Below are 19,352 nucleotides of genomic sequence, written 5' to 3' on the forward strand. Positions count from 1 at the left end.
CAACAAAACAAAGCTAATATTTTGTAACAGGTATATTCACCCAATAACCACTGAAGTCATTTTTTATGCTTTGAATGTGAGGGGTCCCCCAAAAGCTCATGTGTAAGGCGATGCAAGAAGTTTCGGAGAATAAATAATTGGGTTACAAGAGCCTTAACCCAATCAGTGAATTAAGCACCTGATGAGATTACTTGAGTGGTAATTGAAGGCAGGTGGGTGTAGATGGAGGAGGTGGGCATTGGGGGCGTGGCTTTGAGGTATCTATTTTGTATCTGGTGAGTGGAGTCTGTCTCTGCTTCCTGATCACCATGTGAGCTGCTTCCCTCCACCACATTCTCCAGCATGATGTTCTGCCTCCCCTGAGCTCCAAGGAATGGAGCTGGCCTGCTATGGAGGGAGACTTCTGAAACCTTGAGCCCCTGAGTCAATTTTTTCTCCTCTATAATTGCTCTGGTCAGATCTTTTAGTCATAGCAGCCAAAATGCTGACTACATCATTAGTACTATCCTTGGCCGATTTTATATGTGAGGAAACAGAGGCCCTGAGAAAGTAAGTACCTTTAAGTCACAGAGCTAATAAATGGCAGAGCCAATACTTGAACCAGGTTTGACTGTGGAGCCCATGATTTCAAACACATTGCTACACTTGAGTTGAAAGCAAAACTCAATGTTTAGAAGCAAAACTCTCTGGTTGCTGCCTGAGGAGCAATGGGCCAATGCCCCTTTCTGCACCCAGGGAGCAGTGCAGTTAGAACTCTGTGGAAAAGAGCAGACAAGGGAGGCCAAAGGGCTCTGGTGGTTTTGAGGATGAATGAGGGCTTGACTTGAACCCAGAGAATAGAGGAGATGGAGGATGTTGCATCTCAACATCCACTTCCCCTTTAAAAAGATCTCTGCTTTCATATAGATGCTCCTTCATTCACCGAGTAGCACCTGTGCTAGACAAGGCTGACTTCACCCCTCTCCAGCTTTAGGAAAGGAATTCTTTCTTCTCTAAAAATTTTAGTTGTTCTCTTTAGTTACACATGAAAGTATAACGTATTTTGATATATTATACATACATGGAGTCTAATTTCCCATTCTTGTGGTTGAACATGATGTGGAGTTTCCCTGGTCGTGTGTTCACATTTGAGCATAGGAAAGTGAGGTCCATTCATTCCACTGTCTTTCCCATTCCCATTCCCATTCCCATTCCCATTCCCATCCCTACTCCCTTCCCTTCATTCCCCTTTGTATAATCCAGTGACCTCCTAGTCTTCCCTCCCCATTCCCTTATTGTCGGTTAGCATCCACATATCAGAGACAACATTTGGCCTTTGGGATTGGCTTATTTCACTTAGCTTGATAGTCTCTAGTTTTATCCATTTACCAGCAAATGCCATCATTTCATTTTCCTTTATAGCTGAGTAATATTCCATTGTGTATATGTACCAAGTTTCTTTATCCATTCATTGGTGGAAGGGCACCTAAGTTGGTTCCTTAGCTTAGCTACTGTGGCCTGAGATGCTATGAACATTGATGTGGCCATGTCACTATAGTATGCTGATTTTAATTTATTTGGGTATATGCCAAGGAATGGGGTAACTGGGTCAAATAATGGTTCCACTAAAAGGGATTCTATCTAACGCCTTTTTATTTCTCCATGTTGGATTCATCTTTAGGTTGAAAAGGGCAGGACTATTTTGTCTCTGTGCTTCATATCCACCATGGCCCCGTGCTAAGAGCCATAGCCTAGTAGGAAGAAGCATGGCATTTTTGGTTGAAAGGTGACGCCAGCAAGCCATTGAGTTGATAATGATTATGTTAAGATGTGCATTCAATTGGAGATTAGACCCCTGCTGTCCGCCTTGGCCTGCTACTTTGGAGCTCTTGCCTAGGCACCGTCACTTCGGTTAACATTCCACTATCCAAAGAAAGTCACAGGACTATGCTTAGCTTCAAGCCCACCTACTGTGTCACCACAGGAGATGATCACAAGACCAACCCGCAACAGAGAGCGAATGAATCCACATCCCGGGGAGTGTTGGGGAAAGGTGAATATTCTGAGCAATAGTCTAATCGACCCCAGGGCCTTGCACAGATGTGGGGCTCCAAACCATGCCAACCCTCTTGCTTTCAACCTGAGACAGAAAAGGGTGTCCAAGGGAACCCCAGGAAAATAGATCTAGAGCAACTGAATCCAAGTGACTCCGAGTTCTACTTGACTTCTGGATTTCCACTGGTGTTGGCCAACTTTGACATCACTTGCTGCTCTAACTATCCCTGTGAAGAGCACATTTCTCAGAATATTTAAGAGCAAAGGCCCAGAAGTAGGAATAAACATATTTCATTAGGGGAAAAAATATACAAAGTGCCTGGAAAGATTGGTCTACTTCCAAGTGATTTGTCCTTGGAAACCCAACCAAGCCTTCCCCCTCATCACCCGCTATCCCTGTCGCCAATCTATTTCTTCTTGATTTTGTATGATTCGATTCATTCCCAGGTCTGACCTTGCAGTTGGTATGGTAACAGCCTGACTGAACTGTGTCTTTTATTATTCTCCACAAGCTCTTGTCAAGTGAGTAAGAACCACATTTGCTTTCTGTCAAGCAGTACCCGGGCATTGAGCCATTGAGGAGGAGGTGGGCATTGTACCCCTACAGGGGTCCATGCTTGAAAACCTGTTAAATTTCCACCATTTTCCTCTGCTCCCATTGATGGAAGCGGTTGCTACCTTCCTGCCAGCTCTTGTTTCCTTGGCCAACCAGGTTCGCTTCTATTGAACACCCCCGTCCTCTTATATTAATAACAGTCCATAAATTGCATGGGCAGTAGGTCCAAGAATTTGTAAAACTCACTTAAGAAGACTACTGGGAAGGAGCAAAGGGATAGATCTCAGAATAGGAATCAGTCATTTTAAATAATACTTATAATAGGTTATTGATGCTCATAACTCAACTTGGTGCTTATAACTCTACTAAGAAGTTCTTGACACCTGAAAGGTTAAAATATTGAGGGTGAACCCTGGAGACCTGCTCTGTGCTGTGCACTCTGTGGAGCCCACAGTACACATTATTCATTCTGTCTTCGTCAAAACCCCAGGAAATAGCTATGATTGTCTCCATTTTTAGCGAGACCTTTTCTAAGGGGTGTTCAGGTTTTGAATAAGTAATGCACTAGTCCATTTTATGAATGCAACACTGTACTCCCTGGTACAGAAGAGATATTTCACAAGCATTACTGAGTGCAGACTGGCCTGTGGAAACAGTAAAATATGGCCCTACCCTCTACTAATGGTATGACTTTGGTCAAATGGCTTACCCTATCTGTTTGACTCAGATTCCTCTCATAGTGCAGTTCTCATATTGAAATGAGATAATGTACATAAGGCACTTAGCATAATGAGTGATGCCTGGTAAACTCTCAAATGGTGGCCGTTGTTATGTTTTTCATACCATGAGTGTCTAGCACAGCGCTATCCAATAGAACACTCTGTGCTAATGGAAGGGTTCTCTGTAGACACTATCCACTGCTCTAGCCTCTAGACCCATCAAGGACATAAAAATGTGACTGGTGCAACGGAAGATATTAGCCTTTAGATTAATTTTAATTAATTGCAGTTTAAATTTAAGTAAGCCCGTGTACCTAGTGGCTACCACACTGGACATCGAAGGTCTAAGGTGTACCAGATGCAGTGTGTATAAAATAGGGTAAGGCATGATTTCCATTTGTAGTTGAATGGCAGGACGGATCTATGAGCAATTGATTTGTAGGGAGGGTGATTATTGTAGTGCAACTATCCACATGGTGCTATGGAAACTGAAAGCAGAAGGAACTAGTTCTGCCTGGGGATCAGGGAAAGCTTTCTGGAGGTCATGACAGTTGAGCCAGGCCTTGAAGATATAAGCAGAACTCCAGTGCATTCCGGCATGTTGATCGCCTTCTCTGGGTACTCTTGCACTGGGCACAAACTATGGTCTCAGTGCATATAGCAGTTATGTTATTTTAATGATTACACAGCTTTGAGGATACAGTGTATAATTCAAAGTGAAAGAGAGAGAGAGAGAGCTGCCTCCTTCCTTACTTCTTTTCTTCCTATCTCCGTCCCTCCGTCCCTCCTTTCTTTTCTTATTCAATTCTTTCTCACTCTTCCTTTCTTTCATCTTTTTCTTTTTCCTTTGTCTCTTTATCCCTATTCTCACCGCCCCCCCATCCCATTTTTACCAAAGCGAGGGAAATAATTAGTTTAAAAAATATATTTCAATGCAAAAAATACCGAGCAGGCAGGTTCAGTTAATTAAATCCAGATGCTGTCTTCTTTCCTAAGATGGCAGGCCCTATTTTTTTTTTCTTCTCACTGGTTTGCATAAGCATTTCTTGTGCAGCCAATTTACTCACAGCTTCCTACCAGCACAAACCCACTTTAGGACCATAAAAGCAGTGGAAAGAGAGCAAAACAGAAATATGTTTTTCTCTCCCAGAATCTCTGATTGGTTTTCTGGCAGTGGCTGGTATGCTAGCTCTCCAGGAAAAAAAAGGAATCAGAAAGAATTTAAAAAAAAAAAATTTCCCTGAGTGTTTGCCAATTGCTGTGGTGTAAATATTCCCTCCATGGTTGACTTCAGCATCACAGAATGTGAACTGGGAGGGGAACCCAGAGTCAGTTCTCAAGGGCAGTGTGTCCCAACCCCCTGCACACCACCCTGCTAGGGACATGCAGACCCACCAAGCACTCAGCCTTGTCCACCCCACCACCCCACATCCAGGGAGCTGGTTCCAGACCTGAGCACCCCTCTTTCAGATTCTACCTCATCGGGTTTCTACCTCCATTCTCTGTCCCTCCATCTTTATCTGCCAAAATAATCTTCCTGAAACCCACATCAGTACATGTTATTTACCTGTTGCATACTCCCAGGGGCTGACCTTTGTTTGACTCCAAGTCTTCCACCACCTCCTTGCTCTTTTCATGGAGCTACTCTAGGACGGTCATCTTGACATAAGCCCCATTATATCTCCAAGTCTGTGCCTGTGTCTAACCCACTGCCTGGAACACTGTCCCCAAAGCAACCACACACATGCAGCTTTACCTGGAATTCCTACTCAAATCCAAGCCCTAGCTTCGAAGTTCCACACCCAGCAGTTTTTCTGACCCTTCTGACACTAGATAGCATTATTTACTCCCTTATCTAGGATCCCTAGATATCTTTCTCTTGTATTCTGGGGTAAGACATGACTGATTTTTTTTTTCCTTATATCTCTAGAACCTAAGACGGCAAAGAGGCTGTGAGTCCAGGGTGGATTGCTCATTCATCCATTCCTACACCTTCAACCAATATTTATGGAGCGCTCATTTTACACTAGGCATCATTCTGGGAAGGACAGCAGGACTTCCTCTTCTCTGATGGAACTCATGGTGTACTAAGGGGTATGGACGCTGGACAGGGAGACTACAATAAAAACGAACTACAAATAGGTTCTATGAAGGAAAAAAAAAACAAAACATGATGACCTGAGCGACGTTCCCACTAGTGGGTGGTTTTTAAGTTTTAAGAAACCTGGAACATAACCTTTTAAGGGATGGAGCCTCACTCAGAGAACCGACCACCATGACATGAATTGGATTACACGGCAGGAAGCAGCTTATAAATGAAAGCAGAATCCTATGATATTTGTATTTGTGTTGCACTGAACTAGATTTCCAAGCCAGCTGGGATGTAGTGGCCTAGACGGACAGAGCCAGAAGAAAAGGGAAGGGAGTAAATACAGATCACAGGCTTAGGAGATAAAGGGTGGTTGGAGAAAGCAGAGAGAACTCAGCTGGAGAGGTAGGGGGGTCTGAGAGCAAGCACATTGCTTGAGCAGGGTTCTGGCTTTGTTCTTTCTGCACTGACAAGACTGAAAGAAGACTGCGTAGGGTGTGGAGGAGGATTTGGATGGGGCTGTTGTTTATTGAAATTGATACAATGGTGGGGGGAGATGGTTAAGCTCTGTTTTATGTCTTTGTGTCTCTATTTATTGAAGTTTTGGGGTCTTAAGTCACATCAAATTCAGTCGATTTGGGGGGGGGGAGGTGGATGATTGGGCTCACGTAATTAGAAAATCCATAGCTCTAGTCAGCACCTGGATCTTGGTCTCTAAAACCTTTCCACCATAAAAGGAACCAGGATCCCTTGGAGAAATGACTGGTTCTAAGAACTGGCGGCAGAGAACATAGAGTTAATGAGTTCATGAGCTTGGAGAACTTGATAGTTCCAGAAAATAAGGAAGTGCTCAAGAACACAACACACACACACACACACACACACACACACACACATGGTTGGGAACACCAGGAGGCAATTGCAAGAACTCACCATGGCCAAACTCACCATGGAATCAGTGAAATACTGACTCAGAAACAGAAATGTGAAATAAGTCCATCCTGATGCCATTACGTGATTAGATAAATAAACAAGGGAGAATAGACAAATCTCCCCATGAAGAAGAATTTTGAACAATTCACAAAAACACACTGTCCTTGAAGATGTGGAGCACAATTCTCTGGGTCCTAAGTATGAGCTGCACAAAATGAATTCTCTCCAAAGAGCACAGTACAGAAGTTGGGGAGGAACTTCATCACGGGGAAACCTATAAACATACCTCAGCCAGGAGGTCGATGTCAGCACCCACGATGATGATCACCCTTAATACCGCATAATGAAAGTGACCTTCCACCACATGGTCCTCCTCCTGGAACCCACGTCCCTGTTCAGTCACAAGGTAAATGTCGGAAACTCCAGTTGGGGAGCCATTCCACAGGGTATCAAGAGCAGAATTCCTCAAAACTGTCAAGGTCACAAGAAGCAAGGCAAACTGAGAGACTAAGAGAGGGTTCAGGGTACCTGATGGCTCAGCATAATGTGCTCTGTTGGATGAGATCCCAGAACGGAAGAATATTCCGTCAAAACTAAGGAAAACTGGATGAAGTCTGAACTTCAGTTAACAATAACGTATCCACGTTGGCTCACTAGTTGTAACGTACCACCCTGAGATGCTAACAACAGAAGAAAATGGGCGTGGGGTGTGTGGGAGATCTCTGGCCTATCCTCACAGATTGTTGGTGAACTAAAACTCAAGTAAAAATCTTAAAAAAAGTATTTTTAAGGCCATAGCCCAACAAACTTCAGATATGGTATATTAGTCAGTCACGGTGACCAAAACAACCAACAAGAACAACTCAGAGGTGGAAAAGTTTTTGGCTCAAGCTTTGAAAATGTTTGGGTCCATGGTCAGCTGACTCTATTTTTCTAGAGCCAAGGTGAGGCCACATCATGGCGGAAGGGTATGGCAACCAGGAAGGAGGGGAGGTGGGGGAGAGGGAGATAAGGGCGGGGGTGGAGGAAAGAGTTCTGCTTGTTGCCAGGGACAAAATATAAACCCCAAAGGCACACCTCTAGTGACATGCTTCCTCCAGCTGCACCTGACCTGCTTATAGTCATCACCTGGTACAGCAGTTCTTTCGAATTTTTGATCCATCAAATGGATTAATCCACTGATTAAGTGGAAGCTCTCAGAATCTAGTCATCTCACCTCTGAACTTTCCTGCATCATCTCACACATGGGCTTTCCAGTGACACCTTATATCCAAACCATAACATAGGACTAGGTCAAGGTTCCCAAATAATGTTAACTGGAATCCATTTCTCTATTTTTTTTTTCTAGCTGTGTTAATTTAGCTTTCAGGCAGTCTCCCTTCACTTGTTGGAATCATAAGATCCCCAGACTTACATTATCCCAGCGAAAGACCAACGCGTTCCTAATAGCTTTAATGAAAGCCTCAGGTTTAGATCATATGTCCATCCCAGAACCAATCAATGTGGCCAGTGGTATGGGAGACTCGGATTGGTCAGGTCTCCATCACATGCCAACCTACCTACTTCTGACACTGGGGTACAGGGAGCCCCACTCCAACTCAATAGGTGAGAGTATGAAAGGGCATGAGAGAAATCCTCACTAGTGACAGCTTCTAAATTTTAAGTCACCTAGAATGGTCTTTTAAGGGAAGGGGACCACATGCATAGCTCTGAACACCGTGGCATGAATTGGTAGCTTAATAAGAGATAAGTGGATGCTATTCCCGAGAAATGACAGATGACCCCTATAAAACACAGCCTTCAAATCTATGCAAATAATTGGGGGATGTGGGTGGAGTCCATATTCTTGTCAACTGTAAGGATAGAGATGGGGAAACCCAGGGGACTGGATGCTATAAGAACTCAGGAAGATCACAACTGAATAAGTAGAGAACGAGATGTTCATCGAGGACCCAAGAGTATTTAGAACCTGAGTAATGGAAATCTCTGTCCACTACTCTGCTGCCCGGAAGCTCCCATACACCTGCCCATGTTCTCCAGACCTCTGTAAATTTTCAAGTTTTGTTGAGGGCCACAGCCGAGTCAGGATGACGCATGGCATTTTTGCCAGAAGTAGTGGTTGAGAGGTGACTCCAGGGAGCCATTAAGATGATGACTTTTGAGTTCTCGCGGAGTTCCCATTGAGTTCCAGTTGAGCTCTCGCGGGGATTCCTGAAGAGTTCGAATTGGTTGGGGAGGTGCCGGAGGAGGGATTTCTGGTTGGTGGTTGCTGGAGGAGCCGCGTGGTGTTCTGGAGAGTTCCTGGGGAGCGGGTGTGGAGTGTGCTGGTGGAGTTCAGAAATAAAGTTTGTTCCTCTTGAGTGGCTCGTGATTTGTGCCCAGCCAGACTGTGGCAAAGTTTCTATCCAAGAGGGAGGTAGTCTCTTGGCCAATGACCAGATCCTTTTGTATCTGGCCACCATAGCAGTCTCTGACCAGGCTATAAATGGGCCTGCCTTGGGTCAGCAATCACTCTCTGCTCCCTGGGAACCATGCTGTTGCTCACCTGAGGTGAGACTGTAGACAAGTTCTTTTCAGCTCCTGGAGGAAGTTGAGGCAGGATAGACACCATGATCAGAAAATCATAGATATTGCCTCCAACCAATTGTTGATGGGAAATGTATATCCTGACTGTGTCCTAATTTGCACAGATTTGGAGAACAATTCGATTCATGTAATCATTTCATTCTAAAGATAATGACAATTGGTATACACATTGTCCCTCTGTTTCCCTGATACAATAGTGTTGCCTTTAGCTTATGGCTGATGTCTGTGGGCTCTCCCATTCAATTTTCAGCTCCATACTTTTTCACCAGAGCATATAGAGCGCAAAAACCTTTTGTGAAGCATTGTTATCAGAATGGCGGCCCAGTGTCAAATTGCTCCAGGGATAAAGACGGAAGGAGAATCATCCCTCCAACGAGCTCCAGTAGCACAGATCCAAACTTCCCAGTATTAATCTCTTTAAAATATTTCTTCAAGAAGTTGTGCATTGCAAAATACAATATAACATTCTTATCGAATGAAAATAGGGATTGCTTTGAGCAAAACTTTTTGCACTCTGTATAATGAATACTGCAATAAAAATACATATTCATCTCCAGATCACAAATCATAGCAATTTAAGCCATCTTCTCCCTGGCTCTAGCATTTTGAGGAAAATGGATGTGTGGGCCCCATCTCCCAGCCCAGGGGTGCCTTCCTGTCTGGGAGGAAGCCTCTCTGTGTGTGAGTTGCACAGAGCTTGTTTATTTCCAGGACTTTCTCATCAGGGCTCTGGGCGGTGGGGGGGGGTGGCAAGACCATCATTTGAAACACAACCAGGGAAGCACTGCTGTGCTCGCTGCATGATAGGAAATAAGTCTATTTTTAAAATGTGAGTTTGCCCAAGTTCTCTGAAAACATGGGATTCTGAATACATCATTCTAGCCCTGAGCTTGAAAGGATAGAAAAGGCAAGTCAGCAAAGTTGAATTTTTTTTTTTTTAAGTGAGAAAGCATATGCTTTAGGTGTTGTGGAAATTGTGGAAATTATGTGACATGGTGGTGGGTATCCAGTAAGAGCACTTCCCAGGTCATCCCAGGACAAGGGGGGTGGTGAGGAGCCCTGAATGGAATAAATGCCAGTGGCCTCCAAATAACTACTGACCCTGAGGACCACGAGCTCAGAGGACTCAGGCAACTCTCAAATCTTTTTTAAAAATTTATTTATTTGTTTCATTTCTTATTTTTAGATATACATCATGTTAAGGAGTATTTTTGACATATACAAACATGGAGTCTAACTTCCCATTCTTGTGGTTGTCCATGATGTGGAGTTTCATTGGTCGTGTATTCATACATGAACAGAGGAAAGTTCTGTCCCATTCATTCTACTGTCTTTCCCATTCCCATCCCTCCTCCCTTCCCTTCATTTCCCTAATGTCTAATCCAGTGGACTTCTATTCTCCTCCCCACCTTATTGTGTGTTAGCATCCACATATCAGAAAGAGCATTTGGCCTTTGGTTTTTTGGGGACTGGCTTATTTCACTTGGCATGATAGTCTTTAGTTATATCCATTTACTGACAAATGCCGTAATTTCATTCTTCTTTATGGCTGAGAAATATTCCATCATGTATATAGACCACATTTTATTTTTCATTCATCTGTTGAAGGGCACCTAGGTTGGCTTCAAATCTTTACCAGGTGAGTTATTCAAGGCTGTCTTCCTGATCACCAGAGGTTCCCATTCACCTGGTGTTTTGAGGGTCTGTCCCTTTTTTCTTCCCAGGTTTGAGAAGAACTCTGCTAAGCACGCAACGTATCTGCTTTGTCACCTTACTCCTGAGCTGTAGCGCAAAGACAGGCACATGGTTGGTGTTTGATAAATGGCTGCTTAATGGGTAAATGGACCACTTCATGAGAGTAGTACTATTACTTTGTTTTGCAAAGGAATAGACAGAGACTCAGCAAGGTCAAGTCACTCCCAGGGGTTCTCTAGGGGAGTAGGGTCCTGGCTCTCACATCCTCCTTCATATCATGTCTAACAGGTCCTCTCATGTGGCTCTCACATGTCTTGGAAGTGGCTTTCAGGTTGAAAATCAGCATGTACAAGAGTACCTTGAATTTCACGACAACAATTCCTCCTCTATTCTCAGCAGGTTGGGGATACTGAGTTGAAATTCAACTCTGGCAACTGAGGTTTCTGAGACCATGGGTCCAGGACCATAATACCAGTTTTCCCATAAAATTAGGATGTTTTCTCTATAAGAAACCTAAGTAGTGAGGAGCTGGTGTGAACTGGACTCCTTACTCCAACCTGCTCCAGAACTGCCTCCAGACTCCTTTCTAATATGCAGATCTTTGCTTCCAAGTGACTTCAGATTTCTAACTCGCACTCACAGTATAGCCCACAAGTTTTCTGGTATGAGCCACTTGGTGAGCCTTCCTGCCTCCTTCCCTTTATGGCCACCTCCCCACCTTTGTGTCGTGGCCACGTAGTATAGGAAGACTGATCCTCCCAGATCAGAGGAGGCCCTCGTTGGTCTTAAGCCAAAGGGCAATCACGTGCCTGTTGTCACCGTGATTCACTGATATAGCTCAGGGTTGTCAACTGGCCCGTGCCCTTCTCTAGGCATGGAGATTGGTTCGGGGTGAGTCAATCATCCTAAAGCCCAGGACTCTCGGTGGACGGCTTCAGGAGCAGACTTGCTTTTTTTTTTTTTTAACCTGGATGTTGCTCTGTGTCATAATATATGATCTATTTTAGAGAAGGATCCATGTACCGCTGAGAAGAAATTATATTCATTCATTGAGTTCCTGCATGTGGGAAGCTACTGGGTGTCCTCCGTGGGAGTGGCATCTGTGATTTCTGCTTGGGTGGGTGGCCAAGAGTTCTGCGCGAGTGCTGATGCTGAGGGTCCTGCTCGGGTACCCAGTAGTCCTGCATGGGCGAGTAGTTGGGAGATCTACTGTGACATGGAGCTACTCTAGGACCGTCATCTTGACATAAGCCCCATTATATCTCCAAGCCTGTGCCTGAGTCTAACCCACTGCCTGGAACACTGTCCCCAAAGCAACCACACATGCACAACATCTTTACCTGGACGTTGCTTGGAAAACACTTAGGCTTGTAGTTAGCAGCCCCCCTGTGATATGAGGGTCGTCCAGCATTAGTATGTGTGTCTGTCATCTTTTTTTCTTTTTTTGCTGTGATCAAAATATATGACTGGACAACTTAAAAGAGCAAAATTTATTTGGTTCATGGTTTTATGGTTGTCCAAGTCCACTGCTCTGGGCCTCAGGTGAGGCAGAACATCAGGGCAGAAGGACATGGTGGGAGGAGAAAGCTGCTCATCTCAAGGTGACCAGAAAGCAGAGAAAGAGAGGGTAAAGGGCCGCAGGGAAGAGGACTCCAACCACCCACCTCCTCCACCAAGCTCCACCTGTCCACAGTGACCCTCCAGTCCGCTCAAACTAGGATGAAGTGGTTGGATGAAAGCTCCCACGAACCCATCATTTCATGGCTGAACATTCCTGCATTAACCCAGGAGCTTTGAGGGGACACCACACATCCAAACTCAAAGTGTGCAAAATATACCATCAAAGAGAAAAAGAGTAGAAATCAAAAGAAACCAGCTCCTTGGGGACCTCATGGAGTCATGGGAGCAAACCAGTGTTCACGCTGACCATCAGACCGTCATTGTTTTACATGTCATGCATTTTTTTCAATTTTACTTATTTATTATTCTAATTAGTTACAAATGGCAGTAGAATGCATTTTTAAATTTTTTTATTCTCATTTGTTATATATGACGGCAGAATGCATTACAATTCACATTATACAGACAAAGCACATTTTTTCATATCTCTGGTTGTATACAAAGTATATTCACACCATTTGTGCCTTCATACATGTACTTAGGGTAATGATGTCTGTCTCATTCCACCCTCTTTTCTACCTCCATACCCTCTCCCTTTCCCACCCACCCCTTTGCCCTATCTAGAGTTAGTCTAATCCTCCCATGCTCCCCCTCCCAACCCCACCGTGAATCAGCCTCCTTATATCAGAAAACATTCATAATTTGTAATTTTGGGATTGTCTAACTTCACTTAGCATGATATTTTCCAATTCCATCCACGTATTTCTGAGTAAAATTCCATTGTGTATATATACCACATTTTCTTTATCCATTCATCTACTGAAGGGCATCTAGTTTGGTTCCACGGTTTAGCTATTGTGAATTGAGCTGCTATAAACATTGAAGTGGCTGTGTCCCTGTAGTATGCTGATTTTTAAGTCCTTTGGGTATAGCCCGAGGAGAGGGATAGCTGGGTCAAATGGTGTTCCATTCCCAGATTTCCAAGGAATCTCTACTGCTTTCCATATTGGCTGCACCAATTTGCAGTCCCACCAGCAGTGTATAAGTGTGCCTTTTTCCCCACATCCTCACCAATACTTATTGTTGTTTGTCTTCATGATAGCTGCCATTCTGACTGGAGTGAGATGAAATCTTAAGAGTAGTTTTGATTTGAATTTCTCTAATAACATTTTTTCATATATTTATTGATAGATTGTATATCATCTTCTGAGAAGTGTCTGTTCAAGTCCTTGGATCATTTATTGGTTGGTTATTAATCTTTTGGTGTTTAGCTTTTTGAGTTCTTTATATACCCTAGAGATTAGTGCTCTATCTGATGTGCAAGTGGTAAAAATTTGCTCCCAAACTGTAGGCTCTCTATTCACCTCACTGATTGTTTCTTTTACTGAGAAGAAGCTTTTAAGTTTCAATCCATCCCATTTATTAATTCTTGATTTTAATTCTTGTGCTATAGGAGTCTTATTAAGGAAGTTGGGGCCTAACCCAATATGATGGAGATTTGGGCCTACTTTTTCTTTTATTAAATGCAGGGTCTCTGGTTTAATTCCTAGGTCCTTGAACTACTTTGAGTTGAGTTTTGTGTATGGTGAGAGATAAGGGTTTAATTTAATTTTTTTGCATATGGATTTCCAGTTTTCCCAGCATCATTTGTTGAAGGGGCTGTCTTTTCTCCAATGAATGTTTTTGGCACCTTTGTCTAATATAAGATAACTATAATTATGTAGGTTAGTCTCTGTGTTCTCTGTTCTGTACCATTGATCTACCAGTTTATTTTGGTGCCAATATCATGCTGTTTTTGTTACTATTGCTCTGTAGTATACTTTAAGGTCTGGTAAAGGGATACCACCTGCTTCACTCTTCTTGCTAAGGATTGCTTTAGCTATTCTGGGTCTCTTATTTTTCCAGATGAATTTCATGACTGCATTTTCTATTTCTATGAGGAATACCATTGGGATTTTGATTGGAATTTCATGAAATCTGTATAATGCTTTTGGTAGTATGGTCATTTTGGCAATATTAATATTAATTCTGCCTATCCAAGTACAAGGGTGATCTTTCCATCTTCTAAGTTCTTCTTTAATCTCTTTCTTTAGTGTTTGGTTGTTTTCATTGTAGGGGTCTTTCACCTCTTTTGTTAGGTTGACTCCCAAGTATTGTTTTCTTTTTTCTTTTTTTTAGACTATTGTAAATGGGGTAGTTATCCTCGTTTCCCTTTCAGAGGATTTGTCACTGATATACAGAAGTGCCTTTGATTTATGGGTGGTGATTTTGTATCCTGCTACTTCGCTGAATTCATTTACTAGTTTTAGAAGTTTTCTGGTGGAATTTTTTGGGTCTTCTAGGTAAAGAATCATATCATCAGCAAATAGTGCTAATTTGAGGTCTTTTCATACCTTTATCCCTTTAAATTATTTTGTCTGTCTAATTGCTCTGGCCAGTGTTTCAAGAACTATGTTAAATAAAAGTGGTAAAAGAGGGCATCCCTTGTCTTGTTCCCATGTTTAGAGGGAATTCTTTCAATTTTTCTCTATTTAGAATGATGTTGGCCTGGGGCTAAGTATAGATAGCCTATATGATGTTGAGATATGTTCCTGTTTTCCCTAGTTTTTCTAGTGTTTTGAACATGCTGTATTTCATCGAATGTTTTTTCTGCATCTATTGAGATGATCATATGATTCTTATCTTTAAGTCTATTGATATGATGAATGACATTTATTGATTTCCATATGTTGAACCAACTTGCATCCCTGGAATGAACCCCACTTGATCGTGGTGTGCTATCTTTTTGATATGTTTTTGTATTTGATTTGCCAGACTTTTATTGAGAATTTTAGCATCTATGTTCATTAGAGATATTGGTCTGAAGCTTTCTTTCTTTGATGTGTCTTTGCCTGGTTTTAGAAACAGGGTGATATTGGCCTCAGGGAATGAGTTTGGAAGTGCTCCCTCTTTTTCTATTTCCTGAAATAAATTGAAAAGTGTTGGTATTAGTTCTTCTTTAAAGGTCTTGTAGAACTCAGCTATCCATCCAGTCCTGGGCTTTTCTTGGTTTTCTAGGCTTCTGATGGTGTCTGCTATTTCATCGTTTGAAATTGATCTTTTTAAATTGAGTATGTCATCCTGATTCAATTTGGGCCAATCATATGACTTTAGAAATTTGTCAATGCCTTTGATGTTTTCTATTTTATTGGAGTACAAGTTTTCGAAATAATTTCTAATTATCTTCTGTAGCATCTGCTGTAATATTTCCTTTTTCAATACGTATGTTAGTAATTTGAGTTTTCTCTCTCCTTCTCTTCATTAGCATGGCCAAGGGTTTGACAATTTTATTTATTTTTTCAAAGAACCAACTTTTTGTTCTGTCCATTTTTTCAATTGTTACTTTTGTTGCAGTTTCATTGATTTCAGCTCTGATTTTAATCATTTCCTGTCTTCTTCTACTCTTGGTGTTGATTTGTTCTTCTTTTTCTAGGGCTTTGAGATGCAATGTTAAGTCATTTATTTGTTGACATTTTTTTCTTGTAAGGAATGAACTCCATGCAATGAACTTTCCTCTTAGTACTGCCTTCATAGTGTCCCAGAGATTTCAACATGTTGTATCTGTGTTCTCACTTGCCTCTGAGAATTGTTTTAACTCCTCCTTGATTCAGTAGCATATTATTTAGTCTTCAGGTGTTAGAATAGCCTTTATTTTTCATTTTATTATTGATTTCTTATTACATTGTGATATGATAGAATGCAGGGTAGTATCTCTACTTTTTTATATTTGCTAAGAGTTGCTCTGTGTCATAATATATGATCTATTTTAGAGAAGGATCCATGTACTGCTTAGAATAAAGTATATTCATTCATTGAGTTCCTGCATGTGAGAAGCTACTGGGTGTCCTACGTGGGAGTGGCGTCCGTGATTTCTGCTTGGGTGGGTGGCCAAGAGTTCTGCTCAGGTGCTGATGCTGATGGTCCTGCTCGGGTACCCAGTAGTCCTGCATGGGCGAGTAGTTGGGAGATCTACTCTGATGCTGAGGCTTGGAGCCCTGAATGGGCATGGTGACCATGATTCTTGTGCAGGAGCAGGGATATCGCTTGCAGAGAAGCAGTATTCTCACTACTGATTTCCAGGTCATGGAATGATACAGAATGCTGCCTCCCTCTGGCCCGCCTTCTTGGATCCTCCAGTAGAATGCATTTTGACACATCACACATAGACAAAGTATAACCTCTCATTCTTCTGGTTATACATGATGTTATGTAATCATATACGCACATAAGGTAATAATGTATGGTTTGTTCTACTATCATTCCTATCCCTATACTCCTCCCCTACCTTCACACCCCTCTGTCTAACTCAAAGTACATCTATTCTTCCCTAGCCCCTCCCATTATGAATTAGCATCTGCATGTCAGAAAGAACATTCTGTCTTTCGTTCTTTGGGATTGACTTATTTTGCTTAGCATTATATTCTCTAGTTCCATCCATTTACCAGCAAATTCCATTTCATTCTTCTTTAAGACTGAATAATAAATATTCCATTGTGTATATATACCACAATTTCTTTATCCATCTATCTGTTGAAGGGCACCTAGGTTTGTTCCATAGCTTAGCTATTGTGAATTAGGCTGCTATAACATTGATGTGACTGTGTCACTGTACTATGCTGTTTTTAAGTCCTTTGGATATAAACCAAAGAGTGGGATAGCTGGGTCAAATCATGATTCCATTTAAAGTTTTCTAAGGAATCTCCATACCAGTTTCCAGAGTGATTGCACCAATTTGAAGTCCCACAAACAATGTATGAGTGAGCCTTTCCCCCCACATCCTTGCCAACATTTATTGTTGTTTGTATTTTTAATAGTTGCCATTCTGACTGGAGTGAGATGAAATCTCAGTATAGTTTTGATTTGCATTTCTCTAATTACTAGAGACGTTGAACATTTTTTTTACCATATTTGTTGATTGATTGTATATCACCTTCTGTTTCTTCTTCTTTAGTTCCTTAGCCCATTTATTGATTAGGTTATTTGTTTTATTGGTGTTAAGTTTTTTGAGTTCTTTATATATCCTGGAGATTAATGCTCTCTCTGAGGTGCAGGTGGTTTTCTAAGTGGTCTATTCTGTTGCTATTAATTTTTATTTAATTTTGTTGATTTCCTTCATTTTGTGGACTCCTGCTTGTTTTTTTTTTCTTCAGAATCTATGACTTTTTATTGAAGTGATCTTTTGCTTCCTGTATTTTTCTCTCTGATTTTTTTCCTTATACCATCCTTTACTTCACAGTTTAGTTTAACTATGTGCATTCTGAACTCTTTCTCTGATACTTCTTCCACTATGGTGTTAACAAATTCTGTTATTAGAGTATATAATTTTGTTTGGGGCAATTTGTTTCCTTGCTTTTTTATGTTGTTTTTGTGTCTACCCATTTACTAGTATGGATCTGAGGCAGTAGAGTTTCTACCTGGTGGACTTATAGTGTTCCTGAGTATTTATGGTACCTCACTGTTTAGGGGGAGACAAATAAAAACAATGACTAAAGCAAAGAATATACAGCATTAAACCAAATACTATGACATGTACAACGTTAATTATCACAGTAAACAGAAACGGGATGATCAATTACCACCTACAATAAAAACAGCAAGTTTGCAAAAAGTTTTACGATTTCAAATAGCAGACAGAGAGAGAACAGAAGTGATATAGGATGCGATGATTATGAGGGAGGAGGAGGAGAGAAGAAAGAAGTAAACAATTAAAGTAAGAGTGATACAGAGAACAACAGAGATTGACTGTTAGCAAAAGAAAATCGAGAATCGAGGGAAATGGTAGGAGGAAAAAAATTATATATAAAGTAAAAACTTTTATAAAATAAAAATAAAAGAATACAAAACAAAACTAAAATCTTCTAATCAAACATCTTAGTTCACAAAAAACTTATCCATGAAAAAATCTGGTGTTAAAAATACTAGAAATGAGAAAAGAACAAATATGAAAATTATAAATATTCATGTACCATTAAGGTCACAATTAAATAGTGAAAAAGAATCAAAAAAGAAAAGAAAAAAAATTCTGTTGAAAAGTTAAAGAATTCTTTCTGTTGGAGTACAAAGTATTCTCAGCTTCTTTTCTCAGCAGCTTTAGGTGGGGTCTTCTGGAGTGTGATGCTCCACCCTCTGTATTGCTGGAGTGAGAGACATAATTCGGTAGATGAGTTCCTGGAGGCAGGGTTTAGGCTTCGGCAGGCTCCAGGCTCTTTGCTGAATTCCCATTGGCCTGGAGATTTTAAATCAGTGCTCCTCCAGTGCCCAGTACTTGCTAGTCCACAATAGAAGACTGTACCCCGGGGATCTCCCCTACATTCTGCTCGTGTGTTGGGGGAGACAATTCTTAGTCCTCTACATCACCTGCAGACCCCATGTTTCCTAGTTTTAGTGTCAATCTCCAAACAATCTCTCCTGTCCCACCCCTCCCCCACCCTTCTGAGTTCCTGGCCATGTGTCTCCCCAGCAGGTCCTGCAAGCAGTCAGATTGCAGGGGGAAGGGTAGAGCCCTGTGGGCTTCCATGACCAGTTGTCTCCTGTGTAAGCCTCTCTCCTTTTTGATTTTTCTCCTGGTCACTTAAGCACACTCTATATCGTGCAGTGTGTGTTTACTGGGCTTGTCTTTTGGTTTGCCAAGAGTTGGCCCCCACACTGCAGCTGCACAATGGTTTCTTCCTTGTCCTCTTCATGCTGCCTAGAAAGATGGCGCTTCTTTCCCTGCACGTGGATATTATGTAGTGCATCTTTCAGGTTTATTGGGCAATGTCCTTGATCTCTAAACACTCTGTACCAGACAGGCCATGGACCTCTCAAAAATATGGGTTCCTTTAATTCCCCTATGCCTCCACTATGCTTATGGAAGGACCTCTCTGGCTGGAGCTTCCAGTCCGGCTGTGGCATGCCCCTGGGGATTTTTTCCTTAATTTATTATACACAACCTCCTGAGTCTCCAGTCTGCTTTGCATGTCCAGTTTTAAATTCCAGTAAAGTCCCTTCCTGCCTTTTCTTGTTCACCCACCTTGTGGAGAAGCTGCTTATCTGCTTTCTTGGTTTCACACCATGGAGCAGCCAGGAGTGACCTCCTCTA

The sequence above is a fragment of the Marmota marmota genome, unplaced genomic scaffold (genome assembly GCF_001458135.2).
Source record: "Marmota marmota marmota unplaced genomic scaffold, marMar, whole genome shotgun sequence".
NCBI lineage: Eukaryota > Metazoa > Chordata > Mammalia > Rodentia > Sciuridae > Marmota > Marmota marmota.